The following is a 22,204-nucleotide window of genomic DNA, read 5'->3' as shown; positions in this document are numbered from 1 at the left end:
GGAGCCGCGTGGCCCTGTTTGGGAGCTAAGCCACGCCCCTGCATCTGATGGCAGACACGGGGGCGTGGCTAAATGCTCCCTGCATCTGACATCAGGTGAAGGGGTGGGGCTAGGGGGGCTGCAGCGGTGGCAGAACCCGGGGACGCCACTGGCTGCGCCTGCCAAAAGCATGCCAAAGGGAGACAGTGGGGGTCTTGATTTATCAGGGACAAGTATCAGATAAGCAGGGAGTGTCCTCTGATAAGCAGGGAGAATTTGAAGGTATGTTACCCCCTTGCAGATTTTTTGCTAATTTGTTACCTAAACCTAATCGAATAAATAAATAAATAAACAAACACCAGAGTGCTCTCTTGATACAGGAATCTGCAGGGATGGAACATTATGCAATTTGCACACGCTGAGAACACACAATTGTCACATTAGCACTAATGATAATGCTTTTTCTCAGCCGACTCCTTGTGCAGAACAGAGATTTTAAAAAGAATATTCATCAAAACAACCTGGCAGGAGATCCCCTGCTGAGAAGAAGCTCCATTTTATTGGCTTCAATGAAGTCTGTTTATGGAAGAACATTAATAAGACGTTGTCTTAAGTATTTAGAATGTACTGCTCCTTTCCCCATTGTTACTTCCTCTGGGTGCTTTCCAGATTAGACCCTGCAACGGGGTCATGGCGTATCTCTGAAGTGTGCTTCCACACTTCCTGTATTGTGACACCGCAGCCCCTACGCTGACAGCAGGGTGCTGTTCACATTCCCGATGCCTTGTTTCAAATTTAATTGCTGCGATTTGTTCATAAAACGTTGTATGTCTGGCATAAAAAGGTTGTTGTTTTTCCATATTGTTTGTTTCCGTGAGACTGCTCCCCCTGCTGGGCGCTTTGCTATTTACATTTTGAATGCAATTTGCCTGGATGGAAGCATTTTGCACTGATGAGCGGCTGATCTGGAAAGCACCCTGGACGAAGGGAAGTTGTGGAATCTGCACAGTGCACACTAGTTAAAGGTTGTGAGGTCTGGGTCACAAAGCCACCTGAGCTTTGCAAGGTTGCAGATGAAAAAGTAGATTGGGATTTGCTGCTAGAGTGCTGGATGATCAGCAAGGCCCCACATTGTTGAAGTACAAGAAGAACAAAGACACTGCAGTCCTCTTGCCAAGTTATTCCAGTGTCTGGCTTGTCAGGTGTGAAAGGTAATTGGCTTCTCCCTCGAGACACCATATTGCATTTGGCTCTGCCCCTTCCCCAACACTATTTCATACTGGGCTTCAGTTGGTAGACTTTGGGGTTAGGGAACATAGGGAACACAGGGAGCTGCCATTACTGAGTCAGACCATTGGTCCATCTAGCTGAGTATTGTCTTCACAGACTGGCAGCGGCTTCTCCAAAGGTGCAGGCAGGAATCTCTCTCTGCCCTATTTTGGAGATGCTACCGGCGAGGAACTTGGAACCTTCTGCTCTTCAAGTTCTAGTAAAAAAACCCCACCCCAAACTCTTTTATTTTGTTTATTTTAATGTACTTGTATACCGCCTGCCTCTGGGCGGTTTACAACAAAACAATCCAAACAAATAAAAAGATTAAAACATTACAGTCATTTAAAATTTAAAACAATGCTAGAACTATTAAAACAAACAACAAACTATTAAAACTATATCATCTAAGCCTGAAGTCTGCTCATCCCTGGCATTAAGGGGGGAAATTCTACCAGGAGTGTCTTCTCTTGTCAGTGGAGTGCAGTGATACATCTGGTGAATTTCTGCCTTCTGTGCAAGTCTTAACATAGGAACATAGGAAGCTGTCACATACTGAGTCACACCATTGGTCTATCTAGCTCAGTATTGTTTACACAGACTGGCAGCTGCTTCTCCAAGGTTGCAAGCAGGAATCTCTCTCAGCCCTATCTTGGAGATGCTGCCAGGGAAGGAACTTGGAACCTAGATGCTCTTCCCAAAGCGGCTGCAGCCCCTAAGGGGAATATCTTACAGTGCTCACATGTCTAGTCTCCCATTCATATGCAACCAGGGTGGACCCTGCTTAGCTTAGGGGACAAGTCATCCTTGCTACCACAAGACCAGCTCTCCTCCTGGAGAGCTGGTCTTCAAGACACAGGGGCTCCCTCACGGGATGGAGGTCCAGGCAAATCTAGCAAGCTGCCTAGGCAGACCACAACCACTGGCCAACCCGTGTCTGGGCTGCAGCACCTCAAACTAGAGGTGAAGGCTCACATCAGTGAATGCTCCGCTGTATAAATAGCATCCCAGACATTTAAGCCTCTTTTGGAAGTGTATCTTTGTGCTCTCTGTGGGTGTCTATAGGGCACGGGGGTGGCATCATACCAGCAAGCTCTCCCTCCACCCTACACAGGGTCCAGTGCATGACTGCCATGTGCACATGCTTGCATGCTGTGACTGGGGACTCTGGCTTTGCATGAAGGAACATTTTCTTTCATTTATTTTAAATCCTTATATCCCTTCTTTGCAAAAATGGACATTGCCGATGTGCCTCAGAATGCCTGCAAGGTGGGAGATGGAGCCTGCTGCTGCCCTTCACTGTATGTGCATTTGTGAACATCTGAAGGAGGCTGGAGGGTACATAGGCTGCTGCTGCCTTCTGCAGAGTCAGACTACTAGTCTAGCTTAAGAACATAAGAAGAGCATTGCTGAATCAGGCCGAAGACCTCTCTAGTCCGGCATCCTGTTTCCCCCCCCAGTGACCCACCAGATGCCTCTGGGGAGCCCACAAGCAAGAGAAGAAGGCATGCCCCCCACTCCTGCCTTTGCTTCCCTACAAGTGGTATGTGCAGCTCAGTACAGTCTGCTCTGACTGAAGCAGCACTCCCAGGTATTAGCCTGGGTCTTTCCCAGCCCTACCTTGAGATGTTCAGGAATTGAACCTTCAGCCTTCTGTATGCTCTTCCAGTGAACTGTGGTTCAGTGGTTGTGGCTTAGTCTTTTCCCTAACTAGCGTTGCCATCTCCCCAGATATTCCAGGTAGTACCTGGATTTTAAGCTTGTCACCTGGATTGCTTAGCCCACCCGGATTCACCTGGATTCTTTTTTTTTTTTAATTTAAGCTAAGCTTTAGCCCTTGTAGAAGTGGAGTTATGGAGCAAAACGTGCAGTCATTATTTGCTGGACTTGGATTAAGGCAGATGGACAGCTGGGAGAAGTTCACAAGTACAGTAATCCCTTGAGGAATGTTGCCTTTGTTTTTTTATCAGTAGGGACTCTCTATTGGGGCAGTTGAGAGGATAGCTTGCTTTTTATGTAAATCACTGCCTGCCTACCAGGGTTTAATGTTTAAATCCATTTGAAAACCCACCTCTTCATCCGGGCTTTTTCAGTTCTTTAAAATTTTAAGGTTTTAATTTGTGGGTGATTTTTAAATTGTTTAAATTTTTGTATGCATTTAAACTTGTTTTATGCTATTATTAACCGCCCAGAGATGAAAATTTGGGGCGGTGCACAAATTTGATAAACAAACAAATAAATAAATAAGGAATTTGGCTTTACATTCTATGCATACCTATTTAGAAATAAGCACAGTTAGTTTCAATCAGATCTTCTCTCAAGTAAGTGTGTGCAGAATTGCAGCTTTAACGGAAAAGCTGTGCATTTTTTTTTGTTCTATTGCTGTTGTTAATATTTCAAGGTAAATGGTCATGCGAAGATATCTTCCCCAACTAGATATCCAGAACAAATAAAAGTCAAATGAAAAGTGCACCTGCGAATTTGCATAATATGCAAATTTTTGCAAGCCAATCTATATAATATGCAAATTATGGCCCCAGGATTTGGAGCGCCAGAATATGGCAACCCTGTCCCCAACACATTAGTTTTCTATGCTCAAGGCATTAAAAAAACGTAGAAAGGTATTCCCACAATACTTTTGCCCCCGAAAGACTGCCATGGGGGGAATAACTTATCAGGCAGCCCGCAACAGCAGCTTACATACAAGGCAGCATGCTGGTCATGGAAGGGGGACATGTGCATGCTGGCTCAGTGTGAGTTCAAGCTGCGTCCTCCCTTCTACTGAGCTCACAGAGCCTCCATAGCACCTAAAAACTGCCTCATCACTGCAATGCTGAGCCTAGTTCCACTATTCCCAGTGGGAGGCTCGTCACTGCAACAAGGACACAATTCTTGGGAGCCATGGAAGTTCTGTGAACTCTGTAGAAACAAGGAAGCTTCTGCAAATCCCACCCCCACCCCATTTTATCTGGCTCCGTTTGAATCCGCTGTGTGTGGCTCAGTTGCTCCCAGAATGTTATCCATCCCCCTCTGCCACCCACTTGCCTGAAGATGCTGCAACCCGAATTTCTCAGTCCTGTGACATGAATCTGATTCTGAATCAAGTGACTGTGACTCGAGTGGGCGATAAGCGTGAGAAATCCCCGCTCGCTCATAGAAGGATCTCGGCAGAGATCTTGGCTGCCACTCATCCGTCTACAATAACTTCAGAGATTATTGTCATCTATAAAGCTGTCTCGGCTGCTTGTTTCAGAACAAACTGATGCGAACACATTATCCAGCCTGCTGAGAATGTCATCCTGACCACTGGTTTGAAATTTCCCTTTCCTTTTCAGCTCTGAGACATCCTCCTGAGACAACAAAATAATGTCTTTAATTGATTAATTATTCATTTATACTTAACTAGCATGTCTTTATGGCCTTTCTGCGCCCCCACCCCACCCCCGCCGGGGCATTCAAACAGCCTATTTAAAAAATAAAAATTGAATATGGGAGGACACCGCTGTTCTGATAACTCACCTACTTATTTCTAAAAGCCCAGAGCATAAAAACTAGGGCTATGTGAAGCAGCCCCACTTGAATAGAAGTGGGCTCCTTGCAAGTTGGCCATTCGACAAGTAGAGCGCTACCTGATGAATGGACAGCCTATAGGCAGTGCAGCTCTCGGGAGGGGCAGTAGAGAGAGGAGCAACGCAAGCCGCCTCCTTTGATGCCCCCTCCCCCACAGACCCAGAACCTTTCCCTCTGAAATCCTGGGAAAGGCACAGATTTACTGACTGTGTTGTCGGGGCATTGCATCATTCTACAGAGACTAGGTTGGTAAACCTTAGCAAGCCAGTTGTGCCTTGTGGCTACTGTATGCCCTCCTGCAGAGGGAGCAGGGAGAAGGGCCCAGGGAGAGAGGCAGCAAGGGAGCGTGCGGTGCAGGAGGCGGGCGAGGTGGACAGTCAGTGTAGCACAGGGGCATCTTTTCTTATAGGAACATAGGAAGCTGCCGTATGCTGAGTCAGACCATAGATCCATTAGCGATGTGCAAACTGGTTTGGGGGTTCGGTTTGGGGGTTCGATGGTTCTGGGTCAATCTGAAACACACACACACACACATACACACACGGTTCCTCCAGACCAGAACCGACCCCCCACCCCACTAGTTCACAATTAAAAAAAAAAAAACTAATTTTTTTTTTAACCTTTCTCCCCTCCAGGGGAGTTCGTTGGGGCAGAGTGTGTGTGTGTGTGCGTGCATGTGCACGCGCAGAGGTTTCCCCTCCCTCCCACCAGCCTCCAAAATGCCCCCCTCCGGCCCATATGGGCCATTTTTTGGGCACATTGGGGCCTCTGTATATTGGCGTGGTGGCATTTTGGAAGCTGCTGCACATGTGCAAATGGCCTCTGCAAGGCCTGGCATGGGCCAGGGCCTTGCAGAGGCCATTTGCGCATGCGCAGTGGCCATTTTTTTAAAAAGTCCGCTGCACATGCACAAATGGCCTCTGCAAGGCCTGGCCCATGCCAGAAGGCATTTTGAAGGCTGGCAGGGAGAGGGGGAACCTCCATGGACCCTGCCGCCGCCCCAACGAACTCCCCTGGAGGGGAGAAAGGGTTAATTAATTTTTTTTAAAAAAAGAAAAAACCGTGACCCCCCCCCCGCAGAACCAAACCAGACCGGGGGGGGGCATTCTAGGGGGTGCAAAACTGAACTGGGCCGGTCAGGTTCGAGTCCAGTCCAGACTCGAACTGAACCGGGCCAGCCGGTTCCATGCACACCCCTAAGGTCTATCTAGCTCAGTATTGTCTTCACAGACTGGCAGCGGCTTCTCCAAGGTTGCAGGCAGGAGTCTCTCTCAGCCCTATCTCGGAGATGCTGCCAGGGAGGGAACTTGGAACCTTCTGCTTTTCCCACAGCAGCTTCATCCCCTGAGGGGAATATCTTGCAGTGCTTACACATCAAGTCTCCCATTCATATGCAACCAGGGTGGACCTTGCTTAGCTAAGGGGACAAGTCATGCTTGCTACCACAAGACCAGCTCTCCTCTCAAGTGGGCCCGTGCTCTTGGAACATGTTACCACTGCCTTGAACCTTGCTGAATCAGATATGCTCTTTTATTTGCTTTCCTGAAAATGGGACTTGTGTTTAGAAAGTGGTGCTGGATTTTTATTGAAACTTGTCCTTTAAAGGAATGTGCCTACGTTAGCTTTTACATATAGGCTGACATGATGTGCAGTCCTAATGAGGACAGGCGGGAATTGCGGTGCCACTACTGTGGACACGTTTCCCCCAACCATTGTGGTGAGTGGGAGAAGCTATGGTAACACTAGTGGTGACCATGGGTGGACACACTACCACCACCATCTAGTAGGGAGTAGGACGCCCCTCAACGCTGCCTCCTCCAATCCACCACCTAAATTGGCTGTGCCTCAATAGCAGGCTGGTCCTGGAGGTGATACAGTGCTGCGTTTATGTGCCTTAGGAAAGTCACTATTCTCGGTCTCAGCCCCTCCACCTGCAGTATGGGAATAATCATACTGGCCAACCTTACAGGACTGTGGAATGGATTACTGATATAATGTAAGCGAAATGCTTTAAACACCCAAAGAGCACAATAATATGCCAACTAACTTAAGCCTTTGTGACTTCTTTAAAATTAAGCATTGAATTTTATACTATTTTGCAACCAGGATAAAGTATCTACCCTACTTTATAAGGGTGATGGAACTCTCTTGAACAAATTCTTTCCACTTCAGCTTTTGCTGAACAAACTTTGCATCTGAGGTCTGCAAAATCAGTGTTGATTTATGGAGGTGGAAGCCACCTAAAATAATTACCTAATAACCCAGAGAGGTTTTATTTGCTGGCTTATCAGCAATTATCCCAGACATAAGTCTAAGTAATAATTCACAGGTAAAGAAAATTTTCAGCATTCGTACAGTGCACAAGGCAGTAAATAACATTGACAGTTGGATGTCCGGAATTGAAATGAACTCTCTGGAGAGCTAAAGAATGCCAAAGAGAGGGGAACTCAGGCAGTAACTGAGGTGGGACAAGACTCTGCATGGAACTAAAACAGAATTTTCTGATAGTTAACAGTGTGTTATCCTGTGACAATAACAGGCATTTAATCCACTTTGAAACAGAATTGCCATGTCCTCAAACAAATTCCGGGTTTCACCCGGATTTTAAGCATCTCACCCAGATTGCTTAGCCCACCCAGATTCGAGCTTTCATTAAAAAAGAAAAAGAAAAAAAAGCTAAGCTCTAGCCCTTGTAGAAGCAGAGTTATGCACCACAACATGCAGCCACTATTCTGCTCAAAAATTATTTCCAAGCCAATTTACGTAATATGCAGATTAGGCACCCGGATTTGGAAAGCCAGAATAGGGCAACCCGACTTTGAAATGTCTAATAGGCTTATATCTGGAAGTGGTGTAGAAGACCCAGCATACATTCATAACCTCCTGTGTTCAGACTAGGGGCAGGTAGGCTCCCTCAATCTGAGTTCAGAAATAATTTAGCGGACCAGGATTATTCTTGGACTAGCACTGCCTATTGAGGCCTAGAGACTGAGGTCTGGTGTGTTGGCACAGACTGATGATGACATTTTGTTGAGGCCAAGCCTATTGAGGTCACAACTCCTCGTGTCTCTCTCTCAGTCGCCTTTTAGTAGTTGTCGTGTTTCTGGAGCGAGAAGTTTTGCACCTTGGTTGCTGAAGCAGTCTAGATCGTTTTGGTGGCTGAGCTTTCTCAGTCACTGTTCATGTATTGTTAGCTGTAGAGCTACAAAACAGAGACAGACAGAGGCCTATGTGTTTGTGAACATATTGTGAATGGAGTAGACCTAACGGCATGTGCATATTTTCCAGTTTTTATTTATTTAGCACGTTTCTGTATTGCCCCATATAAAATCTCCAGGCAGTTTACAATTTAACATTGTTGTTTTTATTTATTAATTATTATTTATCATTAAAACATTTGTACCGCCCTTCCAAAAGGCTCAGGGTTTAAAAGCAGTTAATAATTAAAACAAAAATAAAGCATAAAAATAATAATTAACAATTAAAAACACCGTAAAACAATAATTAAATAATCAGAAGAATTTAAAAACAAGTTTTAAAAAGCTGAGAAAGCCTGGTTGAAGAGATGTGTTTTCAGGTGTTTTTTGAAAATTGCCAGAGATGGGGAGGATCGTATCTCAGCAGGGAGCGCATTCCACAATCTCGGGGCAGTAGCTGAGAAGGCCTGTCTCTGTGTAGCCACGAAAAGAGTTGGTGGCAACTGGAGACGAACCTCCTCAAGTGACCTCAATGGGCGGTGGGGCTCATAGCGAAGAAGACGCTCTCTTAAATACCCAGGACCTAAGCCGTTTAGGGCTTTATAAGTTATAACTAGCACTTTGTATTTTGCCCGGAAACCTATTGGCAGCCAGTGTAACTCCATCAGCAAAGGTTTTTTTCCACAATAATTAAAACCATTAATAACATAGCTAAGTGAATTTAAAATACAGATACAAACTATAAGACTTAAATCTATTAAAAGCCTGGTTAAACAGTTATGTCTTCAGATTTTTCTTTAAAACACCCAGAGAAGGGGAGGTCCCTGACATTCAAAAGTTTCAGGGCAACCCTAGAAAAGGCTTGGTTTACGGGTTGGTGGAAACCACAACTGGGCCACTCCTCCTGATTATCGTGTGGCTGGGATCATGGAAGTTGTAATCCAATAATATCTTGGGGCCCTAGGCTGGGAACACCTCGGTTAAAGCATGAAACATTAACTTTTTAGTGTGACAGCAGAAGACCACCATTTTGAATTTCTGCCTTAGGGGCCCCAAAATGTTCTGGGCCAGTCTAGGCATATAAGCTGTTTTAGTAGTCAAAATATCTCCAGGGAAAGACTTTCCAGTGTAGAAAAGCATATGCATCATGTATGTTGATTATCCAGTGATGATTGCACAGTTATAATATACAGTACTTGTGGCATGCATGTGTTGAGTAGCTGTGGCCAGTTTCTGCCAATTGCAGCTTCTTCTTCTTCTTCTTCTTCTTCTTTCAGCCCAAGGCCAGCATATGAAATTGATAATGGCAACACAAGTTTATTGTCCAGCTGGTTTCCAATAAATCTGTGGCAATGCAATCCTTTCTCAGAAGCAAGTTCTCACTGAGTTCAATGGGACTTAACTCCCAGGTACATGTGCTCTTACAGCACAATCCTATGCTTATTTACTCAGAAATAAATCCTAGTGTGTCTGAGAGATCCTGGGTTCCCCCACCCCCACCCCAACCCTGAGGCATGCATTGGTTTCTCTAGCATTAGGACTCTTCAATAAAGGCATGACTCCACTTGCTAGATTTTCTTTTTCTTTTTTTGTTCTATTCATGGGAAATACCATCAACTGTGCCACAGGCAATTAACAGAAATTGTGTTTGCTGAAAATGAAAGCCAGCTGAACCATGATTAAAGGGGAGAAAACTAATAAAAGTAATATGAGATATCTGCTAATGAACAATTAAATCAGCTAAACTGGAGACAGTAAAATAACGATAGCAAAAGATAGGTAAGATAGGTAAGATGGGCTAGATAAAGGAAAGAGTCATGCGGGTTGCAATGGTACCCAGATCATTTGATTTAAGGGCACATTAGAGGGTTATTTTGTTAAAGTAAAGCATCAGGAGCCTTGACTCCTCAGAATTTCCTGTGGGGAGTCAGTCTGCTTCCTTTCTTCTTGGAGAGTAGATGGAAACATCTCTCTCCCTCCCTCCCTATTCATTACGTAGCTGATAGATAGGATTAGGTCTTTCCTATCTCAAATGGACTTCACCAATAAATCAATTAGTTTAGACTCTATAGTGATCTCCATGTGTGTTCCTTAAATAGCTGCAACAACTAAACTCTGCACTTTGTAACTGGAGTGGTTGCTTCCTTGGCACTTTGCTAAATAACCACAAACCCCAATATGAAGGACCGGTGAAGCGGGGAAAGCACTGGTGCTTCTGAAAAGGGGAACTAACTCGGCTCCCCTGCTGGGTCAGCAGTAGGGGCAAATTTTGATTCCCTCCCTTCCCCAGGATTCCCCCCACCTGAAAATATGCCCTTGAGAGTTCACACAGCCCTCAAGGACATATTTTCAGGTGACACAGAGGGCTTCCATGGGACAGGGAGGTAGTTGAAATCACACACACACAGACAGACACCCTAGTGTGGTATGCACCTGGGACACTTCGCTACACCAGTGTTTCTCCTGTTGCACCACTGCTTTGTGAGTCAGGATGCCAGCCACTGTGCTTTGATTTTCTAATGTAAGGAGATGTATGTTTTCAGGCTGTGGTGGGTGCTTTAATCCTTTGTCCCCATCACAGTCCTGAACTCGATTTTTAAGAATTTATTTAATCTTAACTTCTATCTACCACCTCAATTCTAATCTCTGGGTGGTTTATATACTAGATTGCCTCCCCTGGAAAATAACGCCCTTTGGCATCTATGGGAACACTTTTTCCAGGGCACATGGTAGCTGTAGTGGGCCAATCCAGACAACGATTGTGGTGGTGAGGGGGCAAAGTAACCCCCGCCCCATTCTGATCTCGATGGAGACCCACGTATGTGCTGATAGGCATATTATCTATAGGCAGATTCCTGTGAGCCACTTTCCTGTGCCTCCGTTTGAAGCCTACTCTGAGAAGAGCAGAAGCAGGTTCAGGAGGTAAGCAAGCTTTTCTAAACAAAACAACAAGCCTTTCTTCTTTGTCTTCAAACAAACTAAGCGGCTGGTTTCTCCTTAAGAGAGAAGTCCCAATGTGTGTTTCTGTGTTTGTTTCTTGCCAGGGCTAGCATTTGCCAGGACTAGCATTTGCCAGGGCTTGCATTGGGGGCTCTATGGCATTTAGTTGTTTCTCCCTGCCTGGAGGGGGACAGAGGGAGGAGTCAGCTAAGGCTGTAGTGAGTCACACCTGATGGGAGGGGCCACATGCCCGTGAACCACATTCCTGTGTTTCAGTTTGAAGCCTACTCTGTATATAAGAGGTGAAGGCCTGAGAACTTAGTGAACAGGGATAGCAAAAAGGGCATTGGAGTTTTGCGTGGAGTTTAGCGGGGAAGTGTGCAGGGGAGCCTAAAACAAGTCCCCTTGATCACAAGGAACCCAGTGGAAAGAGAAGGTAGGTACTACTCTGTCCTTCATATTCTTGAGAAAGGAAGTTTGAACAGTTAAATAGCTGACCAATACAGCTAAGACTTCTTTCTAATAAACAGTCTCTAAATACTGTAAACAGCCAACAAAAGCAGTTATGAAGACAGAAAGCCAGCATGGGAGAGCACTTCCCAGTGTATTGCACAGAGTGTCGCATGTATGAATGGGCAGAAGTCATGGGTGTGTGCTTAGTGCAAGGAGCTCCTGGCTCTTAGGGAAAAAGTTTGTTCCCTCGAGACCAAGGTGGCAGATCTGGAGAAGCTCAAAGAGACAGAGAGGCATGCAGATAAGACCTTCAGGGATATGGCATCCCACTCCAAGGCTGATAGCTCCTCTGCTGTCAGGGAGAATGAAGGTCTCAGAGAAGGTGGGCATCAGTCTGAAGAAGAGGGAAATGCTCCCTTAGAAGGGACCCCTTCCATGGATGATGAGCGCATATCCTCTCGCACAGAGGATACTCCGGGGGGTAGGGGTCTCCTTGTAGTGGGCGATTTAAGGTATAGAGAAATGGGTTTGTGACCCATGTGTTGACCGCACGATGACTTGCCTGCATGGTGCAAAGGTTGAGGGCATCATGCAGTGTGGATAAAGGTAATCCAGTTGGCATAGTATACCTGGACTTCCAAAAAGCTTTCAATAAAGTTCCATTCAACAAAATTAGATCAAAGACTCTTGAGAAAACTTAGCAGTCATGGGATAAGGGGACAAGTACATGTGTGGATTGCTAACTGGTTGAAAGACAGGAAACAGAGGGTAGGTATAAATGGAGAGTTTTCACAATGGAGGGAAATAAGAAGTGGGGTCCCCCAGGGATCTGTACTTTTATATTTATTCATAAATGATATAGAAGTTGGGGTAAGCAGCGAGGTGGTCAAATTTGCAGATGATACCAAACTTCTTAGGGTAGTGAAATCCAAAACAGATTGTGAGGAGCTCCAAAAGGATCTCTCCAAACTGGAGGAGTTGGCAACAAAATGGCAAATGTAGTTCAGTGTTAGCAAGTGTAAAGTGATGCACATTGGGATGTAAAACCCCATGTATACACTGATGGGATCTAAGCTGTCGGTGACTGACCAGGAGAGGGATCTTGGGGTCGTGGTGGACGGCTTGTTGAAAGTATCGACTCAATGTGCGGCAGCTGTGAAAAAGGCCAGTTCCATGCTAGGGCTCCTTAGGAAGGGGGTTGAAAATAAAAACTGCTAATATTATAATGCCCTTATACACATTTACGGTGCAGCCACACTTGAAGTACTGTGTATCACTGTTCCCTATAACAGGGATTCCCAGATGTTGTTGACCACGTACATTTCTGGTCACCACATCTCAAGAAGGACATTGTAATACTGGAAAAGGTGCAGAAGAGGGCAACCAAGATGATCGGGGCCTAGAGCACCTTATGGGGCAAGGCTACAACACCTGAAGCTTTTTAGTTTAGAAAAAAGACGACTGCGGGGAGACATGCTAGAGGTCTATAAAATCATGCATAGTCTGGAGAAAGTGGAGAGAGAGAAATTCTCCTTCTCACATAACACTAGAACCAGGGGTCATCCTATGAAATTCATTGCCAGGAAATTTAAGACCAACAAACAGAGGGACTTTTTCATACAACGCACAGTCAACTTGTGGAATTCTTTGCCACAAGATGTAGTGACACAGCCAACAACCTAGAAGGCTTTAAGAGGGGCTTGGATAACTTCATGGAGGAGAGGTCTATCAACAGCTACTAGTTAGAGGGCTATAGGCCACCTCCAGCCTCAAAGGCAGGATGTCTCTGAGCACCGGTTGCAGGGGAGTAATGGCAGGAGAGAGGGCATGATCTCAGCTCCTGCCTGAGCCTGTAGGCTCTAGTGAACCACTGTGTGAAACAGGATGCTGGACTAGATGGGCATTCTTGGGCCTGATCCAGCAGCAACTGTTCTTATGTTTTTATGTTCTTATGTTCATCTAACTTGGCTCTCTTGAATTGTGGTGGGGTTTTGCTACCTACCTTCTTAGGCTGTTTGCTCCAAGATAATATGTATGGGCTGTGTTTCTGCAAACTGGAACTTTGGTGGCGATTACCAGAGACCTATATCTTCCTCACTTGTGACCTGCAATGAGACCAGTGTTGTCTGGACAGATGCTAAGAGAAGAGGGCCGATTCAAGTACTGGGATTTCAGTGTTGCACATATAGCTGCTTCTGAATACTTGATGGCGACAGTGCAAACCAGCGGTTCTCAACCTTGGGCCCCAAATGTTGTTGGACAGTTCCTTTGGCCATTGTGGCTGGGGATGATGGGAGTTGTAGTCCAACATTATCTGGGAACTTAAGCTCCAGAGGCCCTGGTGTAAACCAAGGAGTATCTGAAATAGTTGCTTTCAGGAAAAATTGCTTAAAAACCACCTCATCTGAGTCTACTGTGCTGTTAGTTCTTAATACTGGCAGTGGGGAAGAGGAAGGTAATTACATGCGCATGTAAAAAATAAATTAATTAGGAGCCATCCCAATGCAACATCTCCCCCAAAGCAGGCGTGTGGCTAGGGAAGAGTGGGCTCATGTTCACCCCTCTCCCTGGTGGCCCCTTGCACACACCAGCCACACCCCCTGCGTGTGATGTCACATGCAGGGGGTGTGGCCAGCACCTGGAGGGCAGTCTTCCCTCTAACAGGGATTCCAAGCTGTTGTTGACTACAACTCCCAGAATCCTCAGCTGAAGAAAACACACAGTGGCCCGACAACGAAGCCGGCTGGAGCTCAGGGGAGGGACGAGGGGTGAGCCAGGCGGCTTCCAGGAGCTGAACAGCTCAGATTCCTTGAACCCGTCCATGCAATGTGCAAGTCGCTCTTATTGTTCCCATGTTTGCAAATATGTGGGGGTGGGCAAGTTGGGTGCACAGGTTGTTGCATAATCAGCCATTCCTTCCTCCTCTTCCCTTGCATAATTCCCCCCTCAGCCATAGTCGAGCGACAGTGAAATGAGCAAAGAGGGTGTGGGACGAACAGCCTAAATCCATTTAGAGCACAAACAGGACCTGGGTCTTGCGGGAGACCTTAAGGTCTCTGAAGAGACAGTTGCTTGCTAAGATGAAAACCGGTCATGTCTTCTTCAAGCTATTAAGTCCTCCCTGCTAACATGTGCCTGCATTAGCAGATAGCTGCGGGCTGTTGTGTTTGTGTGTGCGCATATATTTTCCATAGCCTCTCTGTTCAGAGGGGAATTCTCAAGTGGCATTAGCTCTGAGCAATTCCCTGAAAACTGGCAGAATAGGACGCACGGCCCCAGTTTTGCTTCAGCGCTAATGCAATTTCCCTTTAGTTGAAAGACAACGCCATAATAATCATAATAAGCACAAGGATCTTTCACACCGGCTGCTACCACTCTCACACCTCTGCGCAAATGGCTTCTTGAATCTTGGAGTCAAATGGGCTGGTAATTATTATAGGCATCTGGAGGGAAACCTGGCAGAATAACAAACAGAATCTTAAGATATTTTGAGGAGCACTTCTTTAAAAGACTACACAGGGATTTGTCCCTTCCCCTTCTTTAATCTCTGGTGGATGCCACCACTGCTTCCATAACTTTTAGCTTGTCTTCCTGTGTGGAATTCAAGGTGGTGGTTTGGAATAATAATGCCCGGCATGAATTAATTTATTTGAAGCAGGCTTGAAATATTTCTTTCCAAATAAGATTTGCAAATAAGTCTATAATTTGTTTTAAGCAACCATTACAGGCACTGCTTGGTAGACACTAAGGATTCTCAAACTTGGGTTCCCAGACCTTATTGGACTACAGCTTCCATCATCCCCAGTCACTGGACTACAGCTCCCATAATCCCCAATCACAGTGGCCAAAGGCCATTTAGAAGACCACAGACATGGTTTTACTAGCTGCCTACACATATATTCCTGTCTTAATCATTTGCAGACTCTTGTTGGCTGTAAAGAAAACAAAAAACCCATCTCCCAGTTTAGCATAGACCTCTTCCTTATTAGTTAATGCATCCTCCATGCTATTGGCAAACAGACAAGTAGCTACTTACAAGCCTGATTGAAACCCCTTATATCCTACCTTGTCCTTGTATCACTACCCCAGTAGCTGAGAATGACTTCTCTTTAACTCAGTACTTTATGAATGGTCCAGCCATTGGATCATTGGTGTCCAAAAGGAGTAAAGCTTATATTTAATCAGGGATATCTGATATGTGGTCAGAGCCAGTGTGGTGTAGCGGTTAGAGTGTTGGACTTGGACCAGAGTGACCTGAGTTCAAATCCCCATTCAGCCATGAAACTTACTGGGTGACTCTTGACCAGTCACTTCTTTCTCAGCCTAACCTACCTCACAGGGTTGTTGTGAGGATAAGCATAAACCATGTACACCACTGGGCTCCTAGGAGGAAGAACAAGATATACATGCAATTAAATTACCATGTTTTAATTAATATAAGGATTAAGTATGAATTTGGAAACGGTCACTGATGTATGATGGTAATTAATTATAACACTTTACTATCCTGCACCTCAAAGCACAGACTAAATCACAACACTCTGCATTCTGTTCCTGCAAAACAATGCATCCTTAATAATTTTTTTTCTTTAATAAGCTACTCTGTTTTTATTTTGCTCTTTGCTGTAGAATCCTTCCAGAATCCTTCCAGTGTCTCTGAAACTGTAGAGACTGAAGAAGAGTGCTCAAGTGCACAACTCTGCTTTCACACAGAAATATGGATACTCTGGTAAGTTTTTATTTTATTTATTTGCTTGCTTGCTTGCTTACTTATCTATCAGATTTGTTCAATGAGTGTACAATGCACACAGGTACAGATCTGTACTCGGGTCCCGTCATCCACATGTTATGCTGAACACAGGTACAGAAGTACACTTCATGTCTGTACCATGCATTTGAAGGGTCTGTATCCAGGTTCACTTTTCCAGTCACTCCCACAAACATGCGTACAAGTATACAGGCATCTGTACACTCTACAGCATAATGTCTGAATCAGACTATAGAGAGCACCCTAGAATCACAGAGTTGAAAGCAACCTTGGAGGTCTTGTCCAACTCTGCTCAGTGCAGAAATCTGTGACAGTATACCTGATAGGTGACCCATCCAGTGTCTGAAAATGTCCAGTAGAGGAGAACCCATCACTGCACGAGGCAGACTGATCCACTGTCAAGCAGCTCTTCAGTTTGGAAATTCTTCCCGGTGGCCTGCCTCAATCTGCTTCCTTGCATTCAGGAGATCTCAAACCCCTCTGAGCATTTGCCCTCTCCAGCCTTATTTGTGTCTGAGTGAGACCAGGGTTTAGAAATGTCGTGCGATTCGGTTTTTATTCGGATCAAGCTCATGGGGTCTGGGACTGAAGTGGTAGGACGGTTTCTTTTAAGCATGTGTTATGTTTTAGCGCAGTTTAATTGGAATTTTAATAGGAATCTTAATATTTGTTTTCCAACGTTATTGTTATCTGGTTAAGCCTCTAGAGTGCAGTGAGTTGTGTAATGGCAAACAAGGAGCTTGGAGAAGAGGAGATGAAAGGGCAGTGTTTGTGTGTGTGTGTGTGTGTGTGCGCGCGCATGTGTGTGGGTTATATGCCTATCACACTCACATGTTGAAAAGCGTTTGGAAAAGCTTAGCAACAGAAACCTCTTTCAGACATTTTCTGCATGAGTAATGAATGCACGTGCAAATTCCCCCCCCCCCACCCAGCATTTTCCTTGTGTGGAGTTTAATGGGTTTGGGTCCCATCCAAGTGATGTGACGGTGAATGATGGGCTTTGTTGAACCCTACGCAGAACGGTGCCTCCTCTGTTTCATCAATGGGATGTGGAGGCACAAGGAAAATCAGACAGCTCAGCTAGGTGTTCCATCACTCTGTCCAGCCTCTGTTTGAAGACACAGGAACAAAGGTAGCTGCCTTCTACCGAGGCAGACCATTAGTCCAGCTAGCCTGGTATTGTCTATTTTAGCTGGCAGTGTCTCCCCAGGGTTCTTGGCAGGAGTCTTTCCTCGCCCTAGTACCTGGAGATGCTGGGGACAAAACCTGGGATCTTCTGCATGCAGAGCAGATGCTTTACTTTGCATGCAGAGCTATGGCCCCATCCCTGGAGAAGGAGAGCCCACCACTGGAACAGTCTGCCTCATACAGTGGTGGAATCTCCTTCTCTGGAGGTTTTCAAACAGAGGCCGGGCAGCCATCTCTTAGAGATGCTGTAGCAGTTTCCTGCGCTGAGCAGGGGGTTGGACTAGAAGACCTCAAAAATTGCTGGCCAAGCTAGAGTCCAGCTGTAGCAGGGGTCTGAGTGGAGGAGCTCTGAGGGAAATGGGAGTCAGACGAGAGAGTTGGAACCTTGGACAGCTCCGAAGCACAGACGTGACTGAGCTGGCTCTAACACCAAAGCAGGTAAGAAATGGCTCCAGCAAAGGTCTAGAGCTTGCTGAGGGTTTATATAGGTTGCTAGCTAGTTAGGGTGGTTGAACCACCCTGTCCCTAGATAAGCTTTCTGTGACTTCAAGGGCCTCGCCTGATTTTGCCAGTGCTGGCCTCCACTGTGCTGTGGGGAGGGGGGAAGGCTCTGACTCAATTGTTGGGTCCTCAAGGAAGTCATCTGAGTTGGTGGAAGAATGCAGAGCTGTATCTTTGGGCTGTGGAAAGGATGCTGGATCTAGCCCCCTAGGATCTCCTGTCCTGGTGCAGAAAGTTCTGGCAGAGTGGGGTTGTCCAGGGCCTGGGCTTCAGGAACTTCGCAATCTCTCTTGTCCCCCACATCTCCCACTTGGTATCCTAACTGGAGGACTCTGCTTTTGAGGGCATTGCAGTTCCAGAGGTGTACACCATGGACAGCCAGGAAAACAAACAAATGGATCAAAGAACAAATCAACCCAGAATTTTCATCCGAGGCACAAATGACTAGGCTCAAACTATCATACTTCAGACACTTTATGTGAAGATCTAGCCTCCTTGAGAAGTCCACAATATCCTGGGAAAGTGGAAGGAAAGAGATGAAGAGGATGACCAGCAGCAAGGTGGATGGACTCGATTATGACAGCAATGAATGCACCACTGAGAGACCTTCAAGGCCAAGTTGAAGACAGATCATCCTGGAGAGAATCTGTCTATGTGGTCACTAAGAGTTGACATTGACTTGACAGCACTCACTCCCTCACTCACTTACTGAATCAAATACTCTGTTGAGGCTGAGAAGCCTCCTGCTGCCCCTGGACATTGGGTGTTAGTGAAGGCATGCCCTCCCAAGCTCAAGACCCCGGTGGGCCTTCAAAGAGCTTTACACCCTGGGAGTTATTAACACATGGCTTTATGCCACGGGGTATCCGAGGAGCAAATCTACTTTGCAGCAAATTTGAGGCAGTTTAATTCGGGGGATTAGGTGGACCACATAGCTGTCGGTTCCTCCCCACATGGAGAGCAACAGGCCCCCAGAAAGCAATTGATGCTCTGCAAAGGGGTCTTCCTTGGATGCATTTAGGAAACATTTAGGAGAAGAATTGGGCAGGAGGACCCTCATAGATCCAAGGGGGTGTGCGGGGTGGGCAGGAGGAAGGCTTCAGGAAGCATGCTTCAGCCGGCTGAGATGCAAAAGAGCTCTTAAGGGGAGAGCCTCCTTCGTCATTCTGACCACCCCCTCCCGCTCTTCGAAGCTCTCTGTAGTCTTCATTCTGCATATCTAAAGCCTATGTAAAAAGCTTAGGAAGACTCAGCCCCCCCCCCACTAAAAAAACCCCTGCTGAAACTAGAGGATTTTTAAAAGCTGGACATATTTTGGGCCAAGCCAGAATGCACAGCCTTGATTCGGGGGGCAAACAGAGTACTGTCTCTACTGGTCCTTGAGAGCCTGCCGGGACTTCAGGGTAAATGCAGCTAATATCTGGACTGGCACACTCCATTCTGGAGGAGATTCGAACTAAAAGCCCTGTGTGCAAAGCCTCCTGGCAGTATTTTGCCAGGAACAAGCACTTGTGATCAACTACACTAAAACAAAAGATACTTACATCTGTGAAGTGCCCGAGAATTTGGAATTGGTCATTGGGCCCACAAATTAGATCAAGTCAAAACTTTGATATATTTGGGCATCGTTTCTCACGCTCAGGCTAGTGCAGTGCACACCTTCAGTATATGATCCAAAAGCTGGTGGTCTTGTGGTAGCAAGCATGACTTGTCCCCTTAGCTAAGCAAGGTCCTCCCTGGTTGCATATGAATGGGAGACTAGAAGTGTGAGCACTGGAAGAGATTCCCTTTAGGGCAGTGATTCTCAACCTTGGATCCCCAGATGTTGTTGGACTTCAACTCCCATAATCCCCAGCCCCAGCTGCCTTTGGTTGGGGATTATGGGAGTTGAAGTCCAACAACATCTGGGGACCCAAGGTTGAGAATCACTGCTTTAGGGGATGGAGCTGCTCTGGGAAGAGCAGAAGGTTCTAAATTCCCTCTCTGTCAGCATCTCTAAGATAGGGCTGAGAGAGATTCCTGCCTGCAACCTTGGAGAAGCAGCTGTCAGTCTGTGAAGACAATACTGAGCTACATAGATAGACCAATGATCTGACTCAGTATATGGCAGCTGCCTATGTTCATATGCTGTAGATGGTTCTGAGGAGGAGACAAATCAGATGAGAGCTGAGCTACCTCTTCATGCACCCCTGTTCCCTGAGGGTCTTCTTCCTTCACCACCATAGGAGTCCCTTGTGGGATGGTCAATTATTTTAGAGGCTCTCTCCTGCAACAGGAGTACGTGCATTCATTACTTTCTCATGAACCCAGTCTTCCCACCCTCCATGTCATTGGACCCTTACCCTGATAGAAGGGATCCTGCATCCTGGGCCACGACACACATGCTCAGTGGCATTGGGGAAGTATGGATTGTGGTGTCTTTCCAGTCAATGTGCTTATGCTTCATATGCTCCACTCTGCTTCTTTAAAGAATCTGCTGTTTCAACGGGAGGTCCCATCTGTATTATTTGTCTACAAAGAACCACTTGCCCTCAAGACCAATGAGAAGGTAATAAATAACTGCCCTCAATTGCTCCCTTGTCTATTGCAAAGCAAGTCCTCCAAGAGGTCCATAAATAATTTTGGGTTCTTCTGGCAGGGCGCCTAGAAGAAGTTCTGCTATCAGTCAGAAGGGTGCTTTTCTCCTCCTCCTGCTCCTCGTATTTTTCTATGGCAGTCTGCTGGACCTTCTCTCATTTGGCCCCTAACTTAGAGGCAAAATTGGTTTTTTCCAACTTCATTGTTTTTTTCAGGTCCACACTGATTTACTGGAGGGCTCCGCAGGGCAGGCTGCCGAAGGTGAGTGGGAAATGAAGACAAATGAGCTGTTTTCTTGGACAGTAGGTAGGAAGAAAACCTAAAAATAAAGAGGAGATTTGTTTTCTGCTGGCTTTTTACCCTGGGAATAATGCACTGATTAAGATGCTGATTTCTTCCATTTGCTGGAGATCTTGCTGAAAGACCAGGGATGAGCACAGCAGGGGGTCTTTCAACCCCCTAACCATGATTAAGCAGCAGCAGCAGCAGCAAGGAAAGAAAAACAATGCAATGGGAATTTATTGTTAGAATCTTAGGACATATTTCAGCCCGTACAAGCAGGGCTGTCTCTAGGATAAATAGCGCCCTTGGTGCTCCTTTCCCTTAGTTTATCCATGCTGACAAGTTGTGTGGCTTGTGCAGGATTGCAAAAGTTTGTTGTGTAACAGGCCCTACTGCTGTTCCTAGGCTTTCCCAGCAAGGGCCATGAAAGGGCCCAGAACTGCCTCTCACTCAGCCATTCCTTGCTTTGTTGCTAGTCCTCTCCTGCTCCAGTTCGGGGATCCCACTGAGGTCTCCCAGGCCTTCTGCAGCTTTTCCAGCCTATTTCCTTCTCTCCAGGTCTTTTGCTCCATCCTTTTCCTAACTCCCAGACATTGCTCTCAGTTACTACTACTAATTGTACAACTGTGAAAATTTATATACAGAGAGTCCCCAACTTACAAACAGGTTGTGTTCCAAAAGTACATTTGTAAGTTGGATGTTGATAACTTTTTTACCCAAGCCTTCTCAGGTTTTTAAAATACTGTTTGTTAATTTTATGGTTTTTAAATTTTTTGTATTGTTTTAACTTTTATATGTGTTTAAAGTGTTGTTAGCTGCCTAGAGATGTAAGTTTGGGCGGGGTGTAAATTTAATAAATAAATAAATAAATAAATAAAAATAAACTAGGAACGCATATAGTTCCTATGTGGGATGATTTGTCTGTATGTGTGGGTTGGTGTTTGTAAGTTGAGGACTTCAATAATTTAATATGATAGGGAGCTTTGTTTGTAAGTATGAGTCATTCATAAGTCAGGTGCTTGTCAGTAGGGGAGTGGCTGTACCTCCTTTCAACAAAAGTGCTCAGAGTGGTCACAGACACCCAAAAGAGCAAACAAACAAGAAAGATGGCCCCTTGTCCCAAAAGGACTCACTAAAAGGAAATAGACACCAACAACAGCCACTGGAGGGATGATGTGCTGGGGTTGGATAGGGCCAGTTGCTCTCCCCCTGCTAAATACAAGAGAATCATCATTTTAAAAAGTGCCTCTTTACTCAATTATCAGGGGCTAATTAGACAGAGAGGCTCTTCTCATGATCGGTGAGAAGCAGGGGCGGAACCACCATTGGGCCAACGGGTTCAAAGAACCCAGGCTGCCCCCAATCAGGGGCCGTGTCTGACCTGACATCAGACGTGGGGGTGCAAGTTTAGCTCCCGAGCGGGGGCTGCACAGCCCCTTCGGGAGCTAAACTAAGGCTGGCACTGCGCTCGCAGTGCAGC

General features: G+C 45.9%; 1 long non-coding RNA gene across 2 annotated transcripts; it reads left to right on the top strand.

The window, feature by feature from the left end:
- Positions 1–10,861: 10,861 nt before the first annotated feature.
- Positions 10,862–21,900, top strand: LOC128349254 (uncharacterized). Of its 2 annotated transcripts, none has more exons than XR_008318665.1 (4): positions 10,862–10,937; positions 16,038–16,137; positions 20,336–20,413; positions 20,658–21,900. It is a non-coding gene; the product is annotated as an uncharacterized LOC128349254 (long non-coding RNA). The 2 variants fall into 2 exon arrangements; XR_008318666.1 differs by lacking the exon at positions 10,862–10,937 and adding an exon at positions 14,177–14,236.
- Positions 21,901–22,204: the final 304 nt, after the last annotated feature.

Source organism: Hemicordylus capensis, chromosome 3 (assembly GCF_027244095.1).
Source record: "Hemicordylus capensis ecotype Gifberg chromosome 3, rHemCap1.1.pri, whole genome shotgun sequence".
Lineage (NCBI taxonomy): Eukaryota > Metazoa > Chordata > Lepidosauria > Squamata > Cordylidae > Hemicordylus > Hemicordylus capensis.
This window is presented reverse-complemented; position numbering and strand designations above follow the sequence as displayed.